Raw genomic sequence first — 7,191 nt, forward strand, 5'->3', positions numbered from 1 at the left:
TGGGTTATTGAATCGCTATGGATATTGTTCAGGATGTGACTAGATCTAGCGTTAAAATTTCCATGTTCCATTAAAATTTCGTTCAAACACATATTGTAAAGATGTGAGCATTAAGAAATGCTTTATGACATGAAGGAGCGTTGCTTTTTTTAAACTATTCAGTAATAAAAAATAATAATTCTTTAGCTACAGTTCAGTACCTATAGTATGCTGTAGGGCAGTCAAAATTAAACATATTTTATTGAATTTTGACCACTAGTGGCACTTATTGACGTCAAAATACAGTAAACAAAGGTAGCCCTTAAGGGGCACTTTACATGTCTCCGTGCGATACCGAATTATTTCTGTTAAACTACAACGTGCTCCTTTTGTTCTCCGGAAATTTTACGGGTATATTCTGTAAATAAAAACTAGTTAAAGAGTCTTAGGAATACATAATTATGTGTTTTTAAAAGCATATTTTTGAAGATTTTGTGGATTCTAGATTTAGAAAATACCTAGTTGATTTAGAATTTTAGATTATAGAATCATCAATCTAGTTTTTTTTTTTTTTCAAAATTGTCACCTAGTCTTTTTGTGCAGACTTTATATTGATAAGTGTATGTAAATTATGAATTATTTCAGTGAAAAATAAAGTTTTTTTAAAAAACTTTATAATTATTTATAATTTCGTATGAAAAAAGAAGTCTAAAAAAATTGTTGAATTTAACAAAAAATATAATGCCATTCCATTCTTTGAAGTGATCTTATTAATACCCTAGAGTTCCAGGAAATCAAAAAGAGCACGTTTTATATCGCCTGGATTCCATAAACACAATGTAATTTCAAAATGGAAGGATAAAATACAAAATCTATTAGATAATTAATCACTGCAGTAAATGTGTTCCAAATCATTGACAAATGGCTACCATCGGCTAGTGGTTAACCAGTGTTGGTGCGGTCTGCCCGAAGCTCTAGTTGTTATTGAATCAGTATCAATAATTACTTAGCGTGTGTGTGCATCGGACTCGTACAGTTCGTGATTGGAATTAATTGCATCGAATGTATCAAGAGCTTCGTTGGTCCAATGCAGAAGGGACAGCGTATCAGTTTGATGATGAAATAGTACAGTAGTGATTTACTAACTGGCAGACATTAGTCCATCCATTAAAAACATAAGTATATTACTCTCTGAAATTAGGATCTACTACTTTTAAAACTACATATGAATTTAATGTAGAGACGAAAGTTCATCAATAAGTAAATTAAATACATAGTAGGTAGTCTACGAGTATAATATTAAAATGAATCGCAAAATGTGCTGGTAAGCGCATAAGGCCTGGACCAATTTTACCAATTCTTTTTTTTTTTAAATGTTTGTTGTAGTCCAACGATGGTTTTAAAGGCGAGAAAAAAATTGAATAATTTCCGGGAAAACCCCGAGCAAAGCCGCGGGCGGAAAGATAGTTTCAAATGTATACTCTAGCAATAGCAAAAAAGCAATTCCGGACTCCAGTGATTTAACTCTAGGATAAATTTTCCCAGACTTCCAAATAGACCAGAATCCAGTCTCCATGAATTGGACGGGGAGCGTCATCACATCGCGCAGTTCAATTATTGTTGCATTGTTATGTCTAAACAATATACCTAGCTATTGATTGATTGATTGACATTGTCTACTAACTAAACTGTATTGTGGATACCATGTTCTTAGTTCAATACAAACACGAACTTTACGATATTGATTGATTGATTGACATTGTCTACTAACTAAACTGTATTGTGGATACCTACCATGTTCTTAGTCTCATACAAACACGAACTTTACGAGCGTGAGAGAGAGAAAACCTGAAAATACGAAAGCACCAGCAGATATCCAGGCTAAAGTGGTAATAGAATCATCATCATCATCACCTCAGCCATAGGTCGTCCACTGCTGAAAATAGGCCTCCCCCAATGCTTTCCATGTTGCCCGGTCGGTAGCAGCCTGCGTATAGAAACACTTAATATTGACTTTTGTGAGTTCCGCTTTAGAACTTGGACCATTTTAGTACGTGAGTAAGACCGGCAATAAAACTTGGTACAATCCTCTGCAGAATAACACTAAATCGCGGGAGTACCACAGTTGGGTGCTGCTGTACTTTATTAAACAACCTCTTTTTAGCTGTCTATGTTATTGAGAAATTGTCCTCATACATAAATAAGGCAATTATTTTTCTACGTGACCCTTTTTTTAGTAGGGTTTAATTTTCTGAACATTCATCATCATCATCATTTCAGCCATAGGACGTCCACTGCTGAACATAAGCCTCCCACAATGAATTCCACATCGCACGGTTGGTAGCGGCCTGCATTAAGCGCCTTCCTGCTATCTTTATCAGGCCGTCGGTCCACCTTGTGGGTGGACGTCTCACGCTGCGTTTTCCGGTAGGTACGTGGCCTCCACTCCAGAACCTTGCTGCCCCATCGGCCGTCAGTTCTGCGTACTATGTGCCCTGCCCTTTCTTAACATTAATTTATGAATAAAACTAAAACCTAAAATAAAGCCCTGTTTGTAGGAAATAGAGTAACAGTTTATTGGGTTTTGCATAATGTAAACGACAACTTGTTAACCAACATTATACAATGTTCTAACAAAATGTCAATACAGTTTTCAATATAATTTAAGCCTTTAGATATTAATTTCAAAACACATTTCCCACTTTAAGGTGTGAACATAATTTGATGCGACGCACGAAATTTTATTTCTCTATGTTTAACTTAATTATTAGACTACAAATACATTAGCATCACTGACCCATTATCCTACGGTAAATTCTATAAATTAACTAGCGGCCCGCCACGGTTGGAATTTCCCGGCTCTTCTATAATATGCATGTTTCATACATAAAACCTTCCTCTTGAATCACTCTATCTATTAAAAAAAAACCGCATCAAAATCCGTAGCATAGTTTTAAAGATCTAAGCATACATAGGGACAGACAGACGGGAAAGCGACTTTGTTTTATAATGTATTATTGTTATATTTGTTTTTATATGTAGTGAAGTGATAGTGATACCATTACATCGCCCGGTTGGTAGCGGCCTGCATCCAGCGCCTTTTTGCTACCTTTATGAGGGCGTCGGGCGATGTGGAAGTCATTGGGGGAGGCCTATGTTCAGCAGTGGACGTCATGTGGCTGAAATGATGATGAATACCATCACATCACTAAGGCTGAGTTGCACCATCTTACTTTAACTTTGACAAACGTCAAAAACCTGTGAAACTCCATACAAAAACACTGGTCATCATTATTTAGAGTTACGGTTAAAGTAAGATGGTGCAACTCAACCTAAGTTTTAGATGTATCATCGTATCAAGTTATTTGATAACTCAAATACTTTAGTTGTAGGTACTCGTAGTAAAAATGCATTAACCACTTGATATACGAGTAATATGTCGCTACATAAAAATGTAGTGCTTATCTCATACACAGAATCAAAATTGGCGTTTCACACAATATAAGCTGGTCGAGCCAGTAAACAATATCGGGTAAAAGCAATTTTGGCTGTAATCAGCAATTGTCGAAACAGCGGATTAGCAATAGCCACATCAGCAGCTGTGAATATACAAAATGGCCGAATCAGTGTTATTTGGCTGTTACCAAACATTTTGTTGGTTTGGGACTTGGTAACACAGATTTATTTAGAAGTGAAAAATGAGTAGTCGTAAACCTAAAGTAAGAAATCGAAAACAACCTACTTAATTATGAAGCTTGTTGGTATGGATATCATACGAGTTTAGAAAATATGAAGTTTAGTTTTTTCAGCACTGCACCTAGGTACCTACATTATTTTCCCTTAGAGGCATCGAAAAGTGGAACGTGCAGAAGTGTGTAGTAGATACCTATACACGCTTTGGAAAATTCACTCTAAAAAATTGCAAATAATTTATACTCAATTAATTTTATCCATGTATAAATTGTATTGTGCAGGGATTGAATTCGCATTATCTGGCGTAGTAGGTAGTTTGGTACGCGAAAAACAAGATCAGCCTCAGCATATGAAAAAAAAATCTCAGAATTCGTGGTCACCCTAAAATCATATCCATTTATAATTTTAGTATGTTATGAACCTCATTAATATGTAATGCATAGACGAATTTAGATGCATTTTGCCGCCGAAATTTGAATCATTTTCGTGGTCACATTCCGATTTGACGTTTAACACTTCATGGATTTATGCAGTGTGTTATTTAAATACTTATTAGGTATCATTTGCTATCAATTTACTATGTTTTACCACATGTTGTACTCAGATTTACTCAACCGCAGATAAATTGAAATAATGAAACGGTGTTGCGGTCGTGGCTTTGTGATTAATCACCATTTTAAATTGTAAGTAATTACAAACTAAAATAGGGTTCATTTTACTACCTGCTGGTAACTAGATCCTCTGCATTTGATACCGCCAACGCCGTACATTATCTTTATAGAAAAATCATGTACGAGACTTTTTAATGTATTGCTATGACAAATTTGTAAGTATCATCTTCGTGGTGAGGGTTCTAGAACTGGATTGGAATTACAAAATTTCAGTACATTTTGCAAAACTCATGTCTATTATTTACGTTATATTAAAACTTCTTCTGTAGGTATTATTAAAGTCAAAGTTTAGGAAAAACAATGCGCCTCAGAGTATTTAGCATCTGCATTTCGCTCATTGCCGTCTTTTTCACCTCTAGATGCAAGATCCCTTTAAAACGACGGAAGAATATGCTGCGATTGCTGGGAGGATACGATTTGGAATAGGCTCGCATGTTTACTATGAACATAGTTGAAACCTTGATAGACTTGTAAAATAACTGCTACTTGCACACCAACTTTTATTTACCAATACCTTCTTAGTGGCCTATCCAATATACAATGTTGAACTTCTGAACTAGTATAAAATCACAATCTACTCTAAAGGACAGTTTGGAATTCTTTAAGGAATTTCCTAATTGTTTTAATTTATTTGAAGAACGGCTTTTGCTTAACTGATTCTGTTTTTCTACTGGAGTGACCTAAAGTTATAAAAATGGCATACAACTCACGGCGATTTAGATTAAAACAGTGTACCTTTGTCCCAGCAACTAAAATCCGTTTCACAAACATTAAAACGATTAAAATATGAATATTCAACCGTGTGCTCGCAAAAGAACACCGCGAAAGTCCGGGATTCACGATAAATGGAATTTAACTTGGCCAAGATTATTTCCACGAAAAACGCCTCAACGACTTTTGCAATTCAGAAATAAACGCAGAGGGCATAATGGCGGAGAACAGAGTAAGCCTACGTCATCATCAAACCTACTTAATATTATAAATGCGAAAGTTTTTGTGGATGTCTGAATGTTCGTTACTCTTTCACGCGAAAAATACTGAACGGATTTTGTTAAAACTTTACAGTATTATTGTTTATAGCCCAGATTATAATTTATGACGATATTATGTGACAAACTAAATTTTAATAAATCAATAAGACGTAAGTAAAAAGCGCCATCTATGGTTATTGGTTAAAATCTACAGCCAAAAAATTTTGACGTTCGTAAATATTCTTGCGGCGGAAGCCGTCAAACGAACGCGAGCGGCCGCTAGTTATTTAGATAATTACCTAATAGGCAACTTGTGCCCGTTTTCACCATCAATCCTTATTCTTTAAGTAAGCCTTAAGGTAACACAACAGGAATTTTGTTTTCATAGGGGTCACTTAAAAATTGGGATTGATGGTGAAAACGGGCGGTTACTTAGTAATAAAAGGGACCGGACAAGTTTCAGAAATGTCTTCATCAGATTAGCCTTTAGGAAATCTAGCACTTAAGTATGTATTTACTCAATCTACGTATAAGAAACTTAATTGACTAGACATAGCGATTTTGATTTAATTTTGTCTAAACTCTATGCCAAATTATTGGCCCAAAGTAGTGGTTAATTTTTAAAGGACATTGTCAGAAACCGCCTAAAAAACCGCCCAAAAACATTAACCCATCATAATTATTTTCTATTTTTTTTAATACATTAAGCACCCTTTCATTCTAATGGACACTTAAGCATTGAAAAATTAAATAAATAAGTCTTTTAACGTTTATTCTATAATACTATTACAACTTCCGGACGTTTTGGTGCGTGGCATGGTCTAAAACCTATCAAGTTCCATAATTTTTGCCGATAAAATCTGTACGAGGCATTACCGTACTTTATTGCTGGGAGTCCATGTATAGTGATGTTCCTGCGGCCATCATANACAAAAAGAAATGAGATTTGGGGGCACGGTAGTGCAACCGCCAAGTCGAGTAAAATTTTTCAATTTCGGTCCAGTTTTCTAGATACATAACTGCTGTCTACAAAATACAAAAAGAAATGAGATCCCATCAAAAACAATACTTGTCAAAAAAACCAAGTCTCGCAACTCAGTTGTTCTACGGTAAAAAGTTGTGAGATCCATGTAATACCAAGTCCAGGCCAGGAAATCTTTAACGTTTTACATAAATACAGGGTGGAAACGTTAAGTGATCTCACTCGATTATTTCTAATCTATACAAGATATTGAAAAACTGGTTACTGATCCTGAAAGTGCTTCATGAGCTCTTTCAAATGGTTTCAATAATAGGTCACAGAATAAACTGGATATATCTGAAAATTCAATGTTTCCCGCTTCCATACTAAATGTATGCCAGACGCACAATATTAGAAGCGTATTTTTTGTTATTTAATAGTAAACTCTTAAAATAAACTCGTAAATTGTATTCTTCTTTAAAATTATTCATGTAAAACATTCGTTTTAGGCTTTACTTGCTATAATATTGTCAAGAGATGAGTGTCATGACTGTGGTAGTACTAAATGTATGGAAGAAAGAAACATTGAATTTTTGGATAGATCCCGTTTATTCTGTAACCTTGATAATATTAACTTGATAATATATCTGTAATATTGATACCATTGGATAGAGCTTGTGAAGCACTTTTAGAATCATTAATCAGTTTTACAATATCATGTGTAGTTTTAAAAATAATGTGACTTTACCAAATATATGGAAGCTGGAAACATTGAATTTTCGGATAGATCCAGTTTATTCTGTAACCTATTTTTAATGCCATTTGATAGAGCTCATAAAGCACTTTCAGGATCAGTAACTAGTTTTTTGATATCATGTATAGTTTGGAAATAATCGAGTGAGATCACTTATCGTTT

This window comes from Ostrinia furnacalis, unplaced genomic scaffold (genome assembly GCF_004193835.3).
Source record: "Ostrinia furnacalis isolate ACB-3 unplaced genomic scaffold, ASM419383v2 OfSCF0767, whole genome shotgun sequence".
NCBI lineage: Eukaryota > Metazoa > Arthropoda > Insecta > Lepidoptera > Crambidae > Ostrinia > Ostrinia furnacalis.